Below are 18544 nucleotides of genomic sequence, written 5' to 3' on the forward strand. Positions count from 1 at the left end.
CCCAGCCCTGCTCTGGGCCAGCTCCCCTGGCTGTGGGGGTTACAGGTCAGCTCAGGTAGTCCCCCCCCACCCAGTAGGCAGGCCTCTGTCCTGGAGTTGCAGCCCAGGCTGTGCTCTTGGTGTCGGGGCCCCATGGTGTGACCCACTCCCTCCTGCCATGTACCCAGAGAAAGGAGTAAGGAGTTCACCCTGAGCCCCAGGACCAGAGAGGTTCATGTTTTCCCCTGACAGCACTCAGCTTCAGCCCTTGCAGGAGGGCCGGCTGTGGAAGACAGGTGTGGGTTAGCAGACCTGGAAGACAGCTCTGCATGGGGTTTAGGGGAAGAGATGGTGGGAGAGGGGAGAGGAGAAAGCAGAAAACAGCAGAATCCTGTCTTTGCCTTTCTAAACACAGAGTGACTATTTGTGAATAGGAGTCAGTGAATAAATAAGCAACCAGCCCTTTGTGCCCAGCTGACTTACTGAGCTGCGGGCACCCCCAACCCCGCAGTGTGATTCTGGATCAGCACCAGGGAAGATGGTCTGGTTCCCGCAGTCAGAGGCCTTTCATTGTTTTCTTTATCCAGGGCAGGAATCTTGAGACTTTGGTGCAGGACCCTGGAGGTGACACATTATTTTATCCACAGGGGACAATGCCCGGGGGCTACACTGTCACACCCGAGTCCCTCTGAGGACACGAAAGGGGAAGGACTGAGCCAGCTCTCCTCCTGGTCCTGCCCCCCCATCTTAAGACCCTGTAGGTGATAGTGGCCTTACAGGGCCTCCATCAGAGCCCAGGGCAGGCCCCTGGGGGCTGCTCAGCTCTCAAGCCGGGAGCCTGGACATTGTCAGTGCTTCACTGCACCCAGGAGGCAGCTCCTTCTCCTCCCCCAGACCCCTGATCTGCTCCACATGAAGACACTGCGGGAGTGTTGACTCCGGGCTGGTCTCCAAGGACACAGAAGCAGGGGTCAGGCTGACATTCAGGGTGAAGGATGAGCCTATTACCCAATTCAGGTGTGCTCTCACGGCAGCAGGTAATTACACAGAACCCAGTGGGCAGCCCCCATCCTACACATCAAGGCGGTTCTACTCCTGGGCCGAAGAGACAGAGTTAGTGTCCCCCTGTCCTCACAGGGCTGACCCTCTCCCTCTGTGTTGCCCACAGTGGGTGATGTGGAGGTCACACAGGCTAGTGTGGTTGGGAGCAGCCGTTTGTGGCTGCAGTTCGTGCAGGACTTGTGATGCTGTCCCTCCTCTTATCAGCTCCATGTATTCCTTTACAGAAGTCAGTGACACAAGATCTTCTCTGCATCTCACATCAAAGCTGCACAGATGGTAGATCTTCTCTTATCGAGGTGGAATGTGAGGAGGGCCCAGTGTGAACCAAATGCATCTAAACCTGAGGTTCTCAACTGAAGCTGATTCCTGCCCAGCTCCTTCACAATGCCCTGCCTGCTGCCCCCTGCATCCCTGCCAACATGACATCTCCCCTGAGGGAAATTTAGCAAAGCCTGCAGTCATCATTGGTTCAGAGCTTAGAGGAGAGGGGGATGTTGATACTGGCACCTAATGGGGAGAGGCCAGGGATGCTCTAAACACCCTACAATTCAGCATGTTTGTAGTGATTCTGAAGAGCCCTAAAGATGACTCAGAGTTGATGATGAAGGCACGGAAGGATCTGCTGTACTTTCTTCTTTAAGGTGGACATAGGGGTCCTGCCACTCCAGGGAACCCCTTTCTCTTCTTTCTATCCCTAGTGTTCTTCACTGTATCCTCTCTGTCTCTCACACACACACCACACACTCACTCCTTTCAAGGCTTCTGGAATGCATGATGCCGGGAGAAGAGAAAGGAGACACACGCTCAGGTCTGGAAGCCAGGTGTTCACTGAGACTTATTGGGAATTTTGTGACCTGGAGAGGCCTTCCTGAGGATTAGGGACGTGATGGGGCTTTAAGAGGAAAACCAGAGGCAGATCCAGGGTGAGTCGCACAGAGAACCTGCCAGAGTCCTGCTCCAGTTTCCCCTGAGGCTGGCCCAGGTTCCAGGTTAATTCTCGTTCAGGACCTCATCGATCCAGGGCCGGTAATGGAAGATCCGGGTGAAGACGGCTAGGAGCTTTGCATTGGACTGTTGATAGGAGACAATGCCCTGGGCCACCCTAGCACACAGAAGAGGGCCCCCCGAGTCTCCCTGTGGGACAGAGAAGGAAAGGGAGAGAGAGAAGGTGAGCCAGGGGAACCACCCCGTCCTCCCTGATGTCCCAATTCTTGAGTTTGTCAGACCTGCCATCAGGCTCAGGAACACTGGCTCCTCATGAGGTGATATGTCTCTGTCTGATGCGGTATCTTCCTTCCCTTCCTGGTACCCGCTGACCCTGGGCAGGACCCCCGACTCTGAGCAAGACCCCATGGGGCTGAGGAAGGAGGATCTGCAGAGGGACAGTCCCAGTCCTCAGACCTGAGGTCTCACACTTGGTCACTGGCTGACACTCCAAACTCCATCTCCTTACAAAGGTGTCTGCACCCTGGACAGTGATTTGTGGGGAAGACCGTAGTCTGAGAATCACCTTAAATGCAGATTTTGTGCTCTGGGGATTGCCCACCCACAGCTGGAGATTGTCGTCAAAAGCAGGGAAGAGGCTGCAGACCCGGGGCTCCACGATTCTCAGCTCCACCGCTTGCAGAGTGCTGGAGGCTGGTTCCTTCACATCTGTTTCTCCCCAGCCAGCCACCCAGCACATTCTCCAGGGACAGATGAAGGTGAACTGGGGTGGGAGGGGCAGTGTCCCCACGGCCAGGGTCAGGCTGGCCTTCTCCTGCAGCTGTGAGGGAAATGGGGGCTGTCAGTGAGGGAAACGGGCTTGGAGTTGGGTGGGGGCAACCAGGGAGGGACAGGGCAGCTGCTCCACATGAGAGCCAGCTACAGAGGCTGAGCTGAGGGCTGCTGGTGAGAGGCAGGTGGGGAAGATGTGAGGGTAATGGGACCTGAGGGAGAAGGCATGGAGAACAGGGAGTGGGGAAGGAAGCCCTGGAGAACAGGGAGCAGGGAGTGGGGAAGGAAGTTCTAGAGAACAGGGCATGCGGAGGGGAAAAGAATTTGCACCTTCAGTAACATGATGTCGTGGAGAACAATGGACGCTCATATTTTGATGAGGAAACTGTTATGACTTCAAGACTCTGGATGTGTCTTCTTTCTTTTTTCTGTTATGGGATCGAGGGTGACTGTTACAGACCCATGTGAGGGAGAAGAAGGACAAGGTGAAACGCTGATGGTGGGCTGTCTCCTGAGATATGCTCACTCTGAGAAAGGGCATGGAGTCTCTCCCAGGGTCAGCGATCTCTTCCCACCTCTCTTATAGCTATTTGTGGTACGGGAGGGGCTCAGGCTTAGCTCAAGGAGGACCTTTCCCAGGAAACACAGATAATTCCTAGGGCCCTTGGGACTTGCTGGGGAGTGATTGGGCCATGGAGGACCCAGGGGACAGGGCAGGTACTTCCTAAACAAGGTGCCCTAATGAGGGCCACCTCTCTGAGGTCAGAGTGTCCGGGAAAGGGGGGAGTGATAGGGTCTCAGGTGGACCTTGTGTTCTGTCTCCATGGAAAGGATGGGTACAGGTCCCTGGGAACTAAAGGCCAGTGTTCCTTGAAAAGCCATAGAGCAACTGGTCAAAGAACTGGGTGTGACCCTGAAGAGTGAGTCCACACCTCTTGTGTTGGGGCTGGGGAGGGGGAGCTACTTTTAGAAGAGGGGCACTGGGAGGAGGTCCCCTTTCTGAAGGGAGCTGAGCTCACGGTGACTGAGGGTCAGGACAGCTATTCCAGTCTGAGAACGGTTTCCTTAAGGCCAAGTATTGTCTCTCCCTAAGGAGACCCAGCCCTAGCAGCTCCCCCTCAGGCCCCCAGGGGCTGGCCCTGGTTGCTCCCCTGGCTGCTCACCTCCCATTTGGAGATAAACGGGACCCATTGTCTCAGCTCCCTGCACAGTGCGCGGCCATCAGCACAAAGTCCCTTCTTATCAGGAAACCACCACAAGCCGCCTGCTTACCCTGCGAGGTGATGATTTCCAGGTAGGCCATGCAGGGGCGGGAGTGTGGCTTGCTCTCTGTGCCCCCGATGTTCTCCCCTGGAACACAGAAGCCCAGGGCCTGAACACTGAGGGTGCACCACCTGGCCTCAAGTTGGGACAGGCGTCTTTGGAATCCCCCCTCGCCCCGTGTTCTGCCCTCTCCTCTCAGTGGCTCTGGTGTCTGCTGTCTTTGCTCCAGGCACAGAAGTCTAGGTGGCCTTAGACGCTCACATAGGTTTCCCCCACTCCCATTCTGCCCTCACTCAACCCTTCTCTGTCCCCGCACATGACCAGCTCTCCAGGTTCCTGGTCCACCGTCTCCATATCCCATGTTGCTCAGAGATCAGCCAGGTCACAAGGCCAGAATGTGAAGGGAACACAGGCCTTTCAGCACAGTGTCACACATTCTGTACAGAGAAGACCACCCCCTGGGCCCCCTGCTCTGGGCTTCCCCCAGTCAAGGTGGGCTCCTTGTTCCTGGGAGCGACCCTGGGCTGCAGAGAGTGGGTGTGCACTGCCCAAGTGGAGACTTCACTCTGGGGTGTTGGGGAGAAATCCTGGGGTTCTGTTTAAGGATCTGTTTAAGGGTCTATTTAATGGTTCTGTTTAATGGTCAGCAATCTTCCAAGTAGATCTTGTTTTAGGGGTTGATCCTGCAGTTTCCGGAAGGATAGGCCCGGAGACTCACCAGCCTGGGCTCTGCAACAGAGGAGGAGGAGGAGCAGACCATCTGACCTGCCTCTTGAGAATACCAGACCTCTTGAGGAATACCAGACCTGCCTCTTGAGAAACCTGTATGCAGGTCAGGAAGCAACAGTTAGAACTGGACATGGAACAACAGACTGGATCCAAATAGAAAAAGGAGTACGTCAAGGCTGTATATTGTCACCCTGCTTATTTAACTTATATGCAGAGTACATCATGAGAAACGCTGGCCTGGAGGAAGCACAAGCTGGAACCAAGATTACCGGGAGAAATATCAATAACCTCAGATATGCAGATGACACCACCCTTTTATGGGAGAAAGTGAGGAAGAACTAAAGAGCCTCTTGATGAATGTGAGAGAGGAGAGTGAAAAAGTTGGCTTAAAGCTCAACATTCAGAAAACTAAGATCATGGCATCCGGTCCCATCACTTCATGGCAAATAGATGGGGAAACAGTGGGAACAGTGGCTGACTTTATTTTTCTGGGCTCCAAAATCACTGCAGATGGTGACCGCAGCCATGAAATTAAAAGACGCTTACTCCTTGGAAGGAAAGTTATGACCAACCTAGACAGCATGTGAAAAAGCAGAGACATTACTTTGTCAAAAAAGGTCCATCTAGTCAAGGCTATGGTTTTTTCAGGAATCATGTATGGATATGAGAGTTGGACTATAAAGAAAGCTGAGCACTGAAGAATTGATGCTTTTGAGCTGTGGTGTTTGAGAAGACTCTTGAGAGTCCCTTGGACTGCAAGGAGATCCAACCAGTCCATCCTAAAGGAGATCAGTCCTTGGTGTTCATTGGAAGGACTGATGTTGAAGCTAAACTCCAGTATTTTGGCCACCTGATGTGAAGAGCTGACTCATTTGAAAAGACCCTGATGGTGGGAATGATTGAGGGCAGGAGGAGAAGGGGACAATGGAGGATGAGATGATTGGATGGCACCACCGATTCAACAGACATGGGTTTGGGTGGACTCTGGGAGCTGGTGATGGACAGGGAGGCCTGGCGTGCTGCAGTCCATAGGGTCGCAAAGAGCTGGACAGGACTGAATGGCTGAACTGAACTGAACTGAGACCCGTAGTATTCAAAATGAGTATTGGTATAATATCTACCATACTTGTTACCATTTTCTATTTGTTGCCCTTGTTCTTTGTTTCTAGCCTGTCTCTAACTCTTCTCTGCCTTTTCTGTTTCTATTTTTATTGTTTTTAACTTATGGTTTACTCCTCTAAAAATGGAAATTAGTGCTGCATTTCTGAAATAAAGGAAAAAGGAATTCTCTTCCTGCTTCTGGAACATGTGATGGCTCCCACCAGCTATAGGTGGGTGTCAAGTATGGCACCGACTTGTTCCAGATGTCTGTAGCATTGTTCAGACTGTGTCAGGTCAGACCCATGAAATTCTTTGATCACTATTATTTTAATATAGTCACTGTAACAAAATACTACCAACTTAGTGGGTTAAAGAGGCTTCCCAGGTGGCGCTAATGGTAAAGAACTCACCTGTCGACACAGGAGACATAAGAAATGTGGGTTCAATCCCTGGGTTAGAAAGATCCCTTGGAGGAGGGCATGGCAACCCACTCCAGTATTCTTGCCTGGAGAATCCCAAGGACAGAGGAGCCTGGTAGGCTCCTCTGGGGTCGTAAAGAGTAGAACACAACTGAAGTGACTTAGCATGCATGCACAGTAGGTTAAAACAGTACTCATTTTTTCTCTTACATTTCTGGAGGTCAGAAGTCTGAAATCACTTTCCCTAGCCCCAAACCTAGGTGTTGGGAAGGATACACTCTCTCCAGAGACTGATAACTTTTCCAGCTTCTATAGTGGCATAGCTCGCATTCCTTGGCTCATGGTCCTTTCCTCTATCTTCAAAGCCCACAGAGGAGTGATTTGCATCTCTCTCTCTGTCTTCCTCTCTCTCTGCTGAGGTTGTGATATGGCCTTCTCTCATAGTAGAATATCCCTCTCTCTGAGTCTTGTAAGGATGCATGTAATTACATTTAGGTCCCACCTGGATAACATGGGTAATCTCCCCATCTCAAGGTTTTTACCTTAACCACATCTGCAAAGTTCCTGTTACCATATAAGGTAACATTCATAGGTTCAAAGGACTAGGCCCTGGATATTTCTGGTTGCCGTTATTCAGCCCACCTCTTCCTCCTTCTCCTGCTCCTCCCTCCTCCTCTCACTTCTCTTCCCAGAAACCTTGTGCCTCAGCCACTACAACTCAGGGCATAGATGCACCATAGGAAACTCCCCATGACTCTTTCTGGAGATGGTCCCAGGCTTGGGCTGTTAATACCTTGCATCCTTACACCCACTTCTGCCCATCCTCACCATACCCCTCAATAATGGGTTTGGGGCCAGAGAAGTATCTGCCAAGTGAGAAGGAGGAAAATTTCCCAAGTAGGAGAACTCAGGATGCCGGGGAGGGCTGAGCCCTGGAAGTCCTCAGGATGGCTTTGTCAACCACAACTGTCACAATGAAGCAGGGCCATGCGAGTCCAAAAGAAAGTTCCCCTAGAATGTCAGGGTGAGTCTGGTCCCTGAACTACATTGGAGTCACCCAATTCAATTGTCACGTTCCTTCAGAAATGACACGGTGTCTCCAGGTCTTCCAAAAGAGAAATCTGAGTTAGGTCAAGTTCTCCAGAACTTCCTCCTGCAAGTGACCCTCAGTGGTCTGAATCCCATACCCACCAGCATCTGAGTTGGATGCCTGCACTCACAGCCATACACATCTGAACAAGGGAAATGGAATGTGAACTCTAGCTAGCTCTCAGGAGCCTGCGTTTCTGAGTGAATCTCTTTCCAAAACAATTGGACCACTTAGCAATTTAATCTACCAAATATTTTTTACCTAATTTAACAATTGCTCATCCTATAAGTAATTGGACCACATGTTATTGAATTAGAGGGATTTAGTATCTGAATGGGGGGCTTCGCTGGTGGCTCAGTGGTAAAGAATCTGCCTGCAATGCAGGAGAACTGGGTTCGATTGCTGGGTCAGGAAGATCCCCTGAAGAAGGGCACGGTAACCCACTCTATTATTCTTGCCGAATTCTTGGGCATGACTGAGTGAATGACTAAGCAGCAGCAGCAATGCCTAAACTGAAGAAGCAATAAAGTTTGCATCTTTGAATTGAGTCGCTGATTCACACTTGGCTGGGGTAGGGGCAGGGGACCTGGTTCTCTAGTGAGGTGCCCTTGCTCCCCTGGAGCCCAATGCCTGGAGCAGGTTTCATGGTCAGCTAGGGCTGAGCCTACGCCCTCCTCGGCCCTCTGGTGCTGCTGTCTGTGCTCATCACTCCCCAGTTTCCACCTCTGTCCCTAGGTTCTTCCATTTCTGCCCCTGACTTTCTCCATTCTGGGCTGTCCTCCTCTCATTTCTGCCTCTGTCTCCACTCACCTTACCCCTCTCTGTCTTCCTCACTTCTTTGTGCTTTTTGTCTGTCTGTGTTTGCTTTATACCTCAGTGTCTCTTCTCTTCTTGTCTCTGCTGTCTGTTTTCCTTGGCCTCTCTCTCTTACACACACACACACACACACACACACAACCTGGCCCTGTCTTTGAGCCCCAGTTCCTCCTTGTTTTGGTTCTCCAGCTGCATGCTGGTCCTGTCCACATCCAGCTTGGCACACTGAGGCCTGATTGACCTCCCTCCTCCTGGCTGATCTGCCTGCCTCTTGAGGGAAGATCAGAGCCAGAACCTGTGCTACGAACCACTCCACACACTCAAGATTTCATTACACCTGGGAGCCGCAGAAGGTTGGGGTGGAGATGGGGCACACGCAGTGGAGGCCCTCTGAAGAAGATGAAATCCTTGCTTGGTAGCATTTCCGATTTCCTTAGTGTAAATACTCTCATCGTGGCTGGTTCCAAGCTACCAATGCAATGATGATGTGTTGGAAGAGATGCACACGTTGGTTCCTGTGAGCCAGTGCGAGCTGATTTCAGCATACCAGCAGGCGATGGGGTGGAAGGAGATGCAACAGGACCTGGCGGGGGGCTGCTAACAGGGCTGACCGCAGAGCAGCCCCCCGCAGCCTTCCCAGGGCGAGGGCTCACGGGGCCTGACGGGCTCTGCTCTGGGCTGACAGCCGACTCCACCCAGGCCCCTGCTTCCTTGAAGCTGGCTTCACAGTCCGCTCACCTTCTGGTGGGGCAGGGCGCCCGTCACCAAGGTCACTTCACAGTCACCAAGGAAGGCTTCCAGATGAAACGCCTGCACTGAGCTTCAGGCAGAGGGACAAGGGCATACGGAAGGGCGTTACGGCCAGAGGGCGTGAGCCAGACTGTGTGTGTGTGTGTGTGTGTCTGTGTGTGTGTGTCTGTGTGTGTGTGTCTGTGTGTATGTGTGCCTGTGTCTGTATGTGTGTCTCTGTGTGTGTCTGTGTATGTGTGTGTCTGTGTGTGTGCATGTGTGTATGTACGTGTGTGTGTTTCTCTGTGTGTGTCTCTGTGTATGTGTGTCTGTGTGTATGTATGTGTGTGTGTCTGTGTGTGTGTGTCTGTGTGTCTGTGTGTGCGGGTGGGTGTATGTGTGTGTATGTTCTGTGTGTGTGTGTGTGTATGTTTGTGTGTGTGTCTCTCTGTGTGCGGGTGGGTGTAGGTGTGTGTATGTTCTGTGTATGTGTATGTGTGTGTGTATGTGTGTGTGCGCGTGTATATGTGTGTGTATGTGTGTATATGTGTGTGTATATGTGTGTGTGTGTGTTTCTGTGTGTGTCTCTGTGTGTGTGTCTGTGTATGTGTGTGTGTGTCTGTGTATGTGTGTGTATGTGTGTGTAGGGGGCAGGGACATGGCTGCTCTGGGTGGTATTGGTGATCACAAGCAGTTCAGTGTGGCCAGAGCATGAAGTTTGAGGCTGGAGGGGAGAAGTGGTCCAGGAGAGGCAGACGTGGGTGAGGGTCCTGGAGGGCTCTGAAGACTGAGTGAAAGAACCCGGGCTTTCCCGGAAGGCAGTGAGGAGAGTAAGGAGATCTGTTGTCTTCGTTTGGTTTCCAGACCTTTACACAAGGATTTGGGTGAAGTCATTTGTTTCTCAGATGATTCCAGGAAGCAGGTGAGGGATGGGGAAATAGACAGGATGGAGATAAGTGGAGAAAGCGTGCGTTAATGAGCAGGCTACTGCTGTGAGCAATCGGGACCCCAGCCGAGTGGGGTCCCTGTGAACATGGCCCAGACTTGTCTAATGGAGCATGGAAAGCAGGGGTATTAATCTGCTGTGACTCGTCCCTTGTTGGTGGAAGGTTTCTCTTGGGGTGTCAACACCCCAGCCTTCCAGTCTGACCCACGTGGGGGCCGAGTTCAGCCCAGGGTCAGACAATGCCCTTATGAACAGAGACAAGATGCTGAGGGTCTGGGTCCCAGGCCAGGAAGCAGCAGAGAAGCCTGTTCTGGCCAGAGCCTTTGGACCGCTGCCTCTGTCTCAGGTAGTACCAGGGATGTTAGTGACTCTGGGGAGGGCATTTCAGAGGGATAAAGGGGCAGCAGCCAGAGAGGGCTGACATACGGGGAGAATAAGAGTTGGTACAGAGGACACAGACTACTCCAAAGCGCCCAGATAATGGGGAAACTGTTCCAAGGCCTGTGGGGCTGGGGCAAAGGTGAGACACATGTAGACAGGGGAGTTGCTCAGACCTGGGGGGAGCAAGCAAGTGACTTGCCCATCCCACCTGCTGCCAGACCTGGGCTGATGGAAGCATGTGTGGGCCCTCCACCGAGTCCTCCAGACTCAGATTGAGTCCTCCAGACTCAGCCCTGGCACGTGCTGGCACGTTTCACTTCCATATTTCTCCCTGGGTGTCACGGATTGGCTCAGCACAACCGATTCTGCGAGCATTTATTGGATTGATGGGGAGCAGACAGGCCTGTCCTCTCCAGGGGGAGCAGACCCCACGTTAGGCATCAAGGGGGAGAGGAAAGGAGAAGCACCTTCTTGTCCACTAGTCTGGGAAAGTTGCACCTGTGCAATGACGGATACAGGCAGTGGACTGGGACAGGTACCAACGGAGGTGTCAGGGAGTGTGTAAGTCAGAGAGGAGATGGCTGCTCTGCCTGGGCTGGGGCAGCCAAGCCTTGAGTGATGAGGGATAATTAGAGGTAGAGAAAAGAGGGGTCAGGCGTTCCTGGACCACAAAGACTTCCTAGCCTGTTTACCCCTTCCTGGTAACTGAGTATCACATACATTCAAGATTAGGGACCTGATGCCCACAGAAGGCATCCTTTCGTAGCCAGACCCCAGTAACCATCCTTGGATGGATCAGACTGCCTTTGCTGGGGATTGACACAGAGGATATTGGAAAGAGTTGAGGCCTGCTGCACTGTGCCTCCAGCTTAAAGGAAGAGGCTGCTTTCTTAGGTTAGGTTTCCTGGTGTGTAGGCTGAATAGCGGCTCCCACCCAAAGATGGGTGTGCTGTGTGCTCACTCGCTTCAGTTATATCCTACTCTTTGCAGCCCTATGGACGGAGCCCACCTATGCATCTCTGTTCATAGATTCTCCAGGCAAAAATACTGGAGTCGGTTGCCCTGCTGTCCTCCAAGGGATTTTCCCGACCCAGGGATTGAACCTGCATCTCCTGCATTGCAAGTGGATTCTTTACCCACTGAGCCACGTGGGAAGCCCCCGCCTAGAGATATCAACATCTCCAATCCCCAGAACCAGGATGTTGCCTTACATGGCAAAAGGGACTTTGCAGATGTGATTAAATTAGGGTTCTTGAGATGGAGAGATCATGCTGGATTATCAAATGGCCTTCAATTGTCATCCCAAAGGTCTTTATGAAATGGAGGTAAGAAAGTCCAAGGAGGAAGTAGGAAGCAGAGATTGGAGTGATGTGAGGAAGGGGCCACCAGCCAAGGAGTTCAGGCGGCCTCCAGGAGCAAGAGAAGACAGGAACCAAACTCTCCCCTGGAGCCTCCAGGAGAGACCAGCCTGCCTGCACAGCCTGCCAGACTCAGAGTGGCTGAATCTGGACTTCTGGCCTCCTGAGCTGTAAGAGAATAAATGGGTGTTGTTTGAAGCCAAGTTTGTGGTGATCTGTTTCAGCAGCTAGAGGAAATGAATACGCCTGGGAGGCAGACGTGGCGATAAAGATTTGTATGTAGGGGCTTGAGTGGAGAGTGCCCCTCACCTGTAGGGTGAAGGAAGCAGAGGTGGGCAGAGCAGGCTGCCGAAATGCTGTGGAGTCACAGAGAGACACTGGCTTCAGAGCATCCTTAAAATTCTCCCACAGGTGGTCCTCCCAACACAGCCTGTGAACAACCCTCAGGATGCCTATCCTCCCATCTTCTTTACTGGTACTGTGTCCTGCAGTTCCTCTGCTCTACGGGGACTGTGCTGTGCGTAAGAATAACAGGGATAAGATCACGTGCTGACCATTTAAGCAGTTTCAGAAAGTAATTTTGTTTCTCTGCATTTTTCATTTTTGGGAGTCATTTGCAAAGCTATAGAAATCATTTTAAAGAAAACAGGTAAGTCTTTTAATTACAATTCTAACAATTATCTCCATTTCAGAAGAATTCTGTCTAGTTTCCTCCCCAAATGTATAGTTCTCCACACTATTTGCAATCACGGTGAATGTTCATTTTTGAATATCCTGCTTTCTTCAAGTCACATTGTGTTGTGTATTTGACTGGATTTGAAGTTAGGACTCTGAAGCTCTGAAGCAGAAGGAGCAGGATTGTTGGCAGTCCCTCAGTGGCTGCAGAGGCAGGAGAGTTCCTTCAGCTGGGGAGCCAGGCAGGAAGGCCTGTCTTCCTCGTCTCCTATAGAGTCTGTTTGATGAACTGGAGCCCGCTGTTCACCTGTGGCACTTGCCAGCGTTCCTGGTCCTGGTTGCAGTGGTAGGCGGTGATGAGCATCAAGTATGTGGCAAAGAAGTTCAACAAAAGCATTTGTTGGGAGGCCTGGCTTAATTTGAAAAATTCTGGCTAGCATTCTATAGAAACCTGGGGTCACTGATGTTAGTGAGGTTGGGTTTCAGGTGCACTCAGAAGTGGCTCTAGGGCCAGGTTTGGCTGAGGCCCACAGGTGCCTTTCCTGGGCTGGAGAAGCCCTGTCCTATACTGGCCTCTCATTCAGGGCCTGAGACCTTTCATTTAGTGCGGATGACTTAATTAGATCTGAGACTCCAGAGAGCTGCAGGCTCATGAGGCTTCCCACTTTGTCCTAAGACCTTGGGCACAGGAGAGTTCAGTGCTTTTTTAGTCATAAACATGATTTTGTTGTCGGTCAGAAGCTGGAAGGGATAGAGACTGCCAGAAGCCATGGGACTGGAGAATCACCTTTAGGGACACCTCTGATGAACTGATACTGGTTTATCTGTGATATGGCTCCTTTGGGAAAGAAAAAGGTGGACGAAAAGTTGGAATAGGAGGAGAAAAGGAGAGGGCACTCTCCTCCATGAAGCATGGCTCTGTTACTTGCTGTAGCTTTCGTTGGGATTAGATGGAATGAGGAAAGTGCAAAGCCATGTTGCTGGGGATCCAAATATTTGGGAGGAAAATGCTTTCACCAAGGGAGATGGTAAAGGCTCTAGGAACTGGAGATTGTGACTATCACCTTGCCAATTTTGGCTCCTCATGTCAGTGGACCAATAGGCTAAGAAAGGAGGTACTAAGCCGGTTGGAGTAATTGACCATGATCCCAAGGGAGGCTAGGATTCCTGCTGTCCAAAGAGGGAAGAGAAGAGCATGACAAGCCAGGAGATTCGCTGGGGGTATCCCTTATCCTTTTGTGCTCAGTGATAATTGTAAATGGGCAACGGCAACCACTCAAACCCGGCAAATAGAAGGTGACTTAAGACTCAGCCCCCCTCAGAGTTAGAGGTCTGGATCACCCCAGCAAACATACAACCCAGACTAACAGAAACGTTGGCCAAAGGGGAAGGAAATCTAGAATGGGCAATAGAGGGGTCAGATGAGAAATATCAGTTAAGACCTGGGAACAGCTGCAGCCGAGGAGCCCATAGCTTGATTTGCCAACCCTCCATAAGTCTTTTTAGGAGACTGTGATTGACTATTGCATTGAAGATTTGAACTTGTACCTTCCCTCTCAGGAAAGAAGGATGGGCAACTTGTTCTCAGGCAAAATCCAGATACTCTGCTGCTGCTGCTGCTGCTGCTGCTAAGTCACTTCAGTCGTGTCCGACTCTGTTCGACCCCAAAGAGGGCAGCCGACCTGGCTCCCCCGTCTGTGGGATTCTCCAGGCAAGAACACTGGAGTGGGTTGCCATTTCCTTCTACAATTCATGGAAGTGAAGTCGCTCAATCGTGTCTGACTCAGCTACCCCATAGATTGCAGCCTACCAGGCTCCACCATCCATGAGATTTTCAGGCAAGAGTACTGGAGTGGGTTGCCATTGCCATCTCCACCAGATACTGTAAGAAGGTGCAAATGGGACTTCCCAGGTGGTCCAGTAGCTAAGAGTCTCAGCGGCTAGTTCAAGGGGCCTGGGTTTGATCCCTGGTCAGGGAACTAGATCCCCCAGGCTGCAACTAAAGATCCCACATGCCGCAACTACAGAGTCTGCACGCAGCAACTAAGATCCCACGTGCTGCAACTAAGACCTGACACAGCCAAAATAAATATTCACAAAAAGAAAGTGAGGGTGGATTCGGGTGGCATAAGAAAGCCTTCGTCAGGACCATTTTGTTTACTACCTCTGATCAGCTCAATCAGTTATACTTCCCAGCTCACACCATTCCCATGGGTATAAATCCCAAGCCACCATTACTTTTACTAAAGACAAAAGAACATCCATGCAAGGCACTCATTGACAAGGACACCACCATGTCTGTGCACTGGCCCAAGGGATCCCTTGAAGGCTTTGATTCTTTTGCAGCATCCTGAATGGGCTGAGTGATGCGATCTGGAAGTGCAAGGGTATTTACTCCTCACAGAGCAAACCTTGACCAACAGGAGAATGAACAGGTGTATGTGCTTATGGATGGGTAGGTCCATATATGGTATTGAGTCAGCAACACTTAGAATACCTGGGGTTTAGAGCCAGCATATAAAAGAAATAAAGACAGTTGTTAATCCTAGCCTCTAAAATTATATTATAACCATACTTCTTTGATGCTGATTATTTCCAGTTTTCTTCCTATGCATATATCAAATACTTAACCATAATTATAAAAATTGAGATTCTACTAGAGAGAGATATTTATGTTGTTTTAAAAAGCAGTCTTTAATTAATTTTCCTACATGATTCAATGTTTTGAAATAAATTTCTAATAAATTAAAATATTAAATCACATGAATCTACTATTTAAACTTTGTTTCCTGGCTGGGAAGCCAGCTTTCTACTATTGAAAATGCTGAGATAAAAATCTTTATTCATACTTTGGCATATATCTCTGATTATATATTAAAGATGACTTTCTGCAAAGCATTCACTTAATTGAAGGGATTTAGCATCCTCTCAGAAGCAGGGAGTGGTATCAGCCACAGGCTTCCATGGTGTGTGTCCCTATCTTGCCTGTTTCTCTCCTTCAGCCCGTCCCTCACCTGGCAAGAACTGGAGGCCAAGCAGGCTCTAGGCCTTCAACTTCCTGCTGGTTGAGAGCAGCCATTTGTGGCCGTGGTTCGTGCAGGACTTGTGATGCTATCCCTCTTCTTATCAGCTCCTCGTATCCCTTTTGCAGAAGTCAGTGACACAAGACCGTCTCTGCATCTCACATCAAAGCTGCACAGATGGTAGATCTTCTCTTATCAAGGTGGACACTGAGAAGGGCCCAGTGTGAATCAGATGCATCCAAACCTGAGGTTCTCAACTGAGGCTGATTCCTGCTCAGGTCCTTCACAACCTGCCCTCCTCCCCCACCCCGCCCCCTCAGCTGCCACCATGGCATCTCCCCTGGGGGACATTTAGCAAAGCCTGGAGACATCTTTGGTTCAGAACTTGGAGAAGAGGGAGATGTTGATACTGGCACCTAATGGGGAGAGGCCAGAGATGCTCTAAACTCCCTACAATTCAGCATGTTCATAGTGATTCTGAAGATCTCTAAAGATAACTCAGAGTTGATGATGAAGGCAGGGAAGGATCTGCTGTACTTTCTTGTTCCAGGTGGACATAGGGGTCCTGCCACTCCAGGGAACCCCTTTCTCTTCTTTCTCTCCCTGTTGTTCTTCACTGTATCCTCTCTGCCTCTCACACACACACCACACGCTCACCCCTTTCAAGGCTTCTGGAATGCCTGATTCCAGGAGAAGAGAGAGGAGACACACACTCAGGTCTGGAAGCCAGGTGTTCACTGAGATTTTTTCGGAATTCTGTGACCTGGAGGGACCTTCCTGAGGGTTAGGGACGTGATGGGGCTTTAAAAGGAAAACCAGAGGCAGATCCAGGGTGAGTGGCACAGAGAACCTGCTGGAGTCCTGCTCTGGTTTCCCCTCAGACTGGCCCAGGTTCCCGGTTAATTCTCGTTCAGGACCTCATCGATCCAGGGCCGGTAATGGGAGATCCGGGTGAACGGCGGGGGCTTTGCATTGGACTGTCCATAGGAGACAATGCCCTGGGCCACCCTAGCACACAGAAGAGGGCCTCCTGAGTCTCCCTGTGGGACAGAGAAGGAAAGGGAGACAGAGAAGGTGAGCCAGGGAAACCACCCCGTCCTCCCTGATGTCCCAACTCTGAGTTTGTAGACCTGCCATCAGGCTCAGGAACACTGGCTCCTTCTAAGGTGACATGTGTCTGTCTGATGTGGTATCTTCCTTTCCTTCCTGCCACCCCCTGACCCTGGACAGCATCCCCTGACCCTGAGCAGAATCTTGTCAGAGAACCCATGGGGCCGAGGGAGGAGGATCTGCAGAGGGACAGTCCCAGTCCTCAGACCTGAGGTCTCACACTTGGTCACTGGCTGACACTCCAAACTCCCATCTCCTTCCAAAAGTGTCTGCACCCTGCACAGTGATGTGTGGGGAAGACCGTAGTCTGAGAATCACCTTAAATGTAGATTTTGTGCTCTGAGGATGGCCCACACACAGCTGCAGACTGTGGTCAAAAGCAGGGAAGAGGCTGCAGACCTGGGGCTCCATGATTTTCAGCTCCACCTCTTGCAGAGTGCTGGAGGCTGGTTCCTTCACATCTGTTTTTCCCCAGCTAGCCACCCAGCACATTCTCCTGGGACGGAAAAGGTGAACTGGGATGGGAGGGGCAGTGTCCCCACGGCCAGGGTCAGGCTGGCTTTCTCCTTCAGCTGTGACGGGAATGGGGGCTGTCAGTGAGGGAAATGGGCTTGGGGCCGTGTGGAGGCAGCCAGGAAGGGACAGGGCAGCTGCTCCACATGAGAGCCAGCTACAGAGGCTGAGCTGAGGGCTCCTGGTGAGGGGCAGGTTGGGAAGATGTGAAGGTAATGGGTCCTGAGGGAGAAGTCATGGAGAACAGGGAGTGGGGGTGGAAGCCTGGAGGACAGGGAGCAGGGAGTGGGGAAGGAAGCCCTAGAGAACAGGGCATGAGTAAGGGAATAAGAATTTGCACCTTCAGTAACATGATGTCGTGGAGACCAATGGACACTCATATTTTGATGAGGAAACTTTTGATGAGGACTTTCAGCACAGTGTCAAACATTCTGTACAGAGAAGACCACCCCCTGGGACCCCCTGCTCCGGGCTTCCCCCAGTCAAGGTGGGCTCCTAGATCCTGGGAGCGACCCTGGGCGGCAGAGAGTGGGTGTGCACTGCCCAAGTGGAGACTTCACTCTGGGGTGTTGGGGAGAAATCCTGGGGTTCTGTTTAAGGATCAGCAATCTTCCGAGTAAATCTTGTTTTAGAGGTTGATCCTGCAGTTCACAGAAGGAGTGGCCGGGGACTCTCCAGCCTGGGCTCTGCACCAGAGGAGGAGGAGGGGCAGCGGGAGGGAGGACGGCGCATCTTCTCAGAGAGGCTGCCCAGGGCACGTGCTGCTTCTCTTCACAGACTTGGGTTTTTAACTCCCAACAGGCGAGGGCAGGGCCAGGCTGGTCACCATATGAACTGACTGGTCACCTTCTCTACCCTTATACTGTGCCTGCCATCTTTCTAATCAGACATTCCCATACAGATGCCCTCTGTTTTGTGCATTTTGGGGTGAAGCTGAGGCCTGAACTTCCAAGTCTTGGCCTCAGGGATGAGCTCTCCACTGTGGTTCCTCATTGGTGTGGAGGTGGAGGGCTCATGTCTTTCCCAGGCAGGGCAGCTGGTTAAGGTCCATCAGAGACATGGGTGGGGTAGTCTTTACACTGAGAATTCAGAAGCATATGCACTTTGAAGGCCATGATGCCCAGTAGGAATACATTTTGCAAAAACCCCCTGTGCATTCACTACATGTATGTGAGTACTGAGCACAAACTTTTACCCATGCAGATGAATCAGAAGCTTCAGGAAATAGGGTTTATCCTTACCATGTGCAATGCTCTCCATCAGTTTCTACTTCTTGTCATTCCCTTTTATTCCAATCTGCAGTGTAATGTAAGTGGCATGCCACTTAAAGATGATTACCTGACACTTGAAAAACATGATATGGCTCTCTCTCTTCCTCGAATCTGATAGTTCACTGGCTTAGAAGAAGGATCCAGAAGATCTAGCTGGAGTCAGTGTCTGTCAGCCCCTTGGGGTCTGATTCACTCTGTGGGCTCCGCCCAGCTCCCCACAGTGTCCACTGACCCCACCACTTCCTGAGGGCCAGGCTGGCAGGGTAGGCTGACCGCTCTCCCCCCGTCTCCAGTGTCCAGCTCCTTGGAGAGCCGGTCTGCCCTGTGGATGTGTGGATGTACTATCCTTGGGGTCTGGGGGTC

At 51.3% G+C, this 18544-nt stretch overlaps 2 pseudogenes; both read right to left on the reverse strand.

The window, feature by feature from the left end:
- Positions 1-2031: 2031 nt before the first annotated feature.
- On the reverse strand, positions 2032-4769 carry LOC122419683 (annotated as a pseudogene).
- An 11417-nt stretch (positions 4770-16186) lies between these two features.
- LOC122419676 lies at positions 16187-17265 on the reverse strand (annotated as a pseudogene).
- Between the last annotated feature and the right edge of the window lie 1279 nt (positions 17266-18544).

Source organism: Cervus canadensis, chromosome 17 (genome assembly GCF_019320065.1).
Source record: "Cervus canadensis isolate Bull #8, Minnesota chromosome 17, ASM1932006v1, whole genome shotgun sequence".
Lineage (NCBI taxonomy): Eukaryota > Metazoa > Chordata > Mammalia > Artiodactyla > Cervidae > Cervus > Cervus canadensis.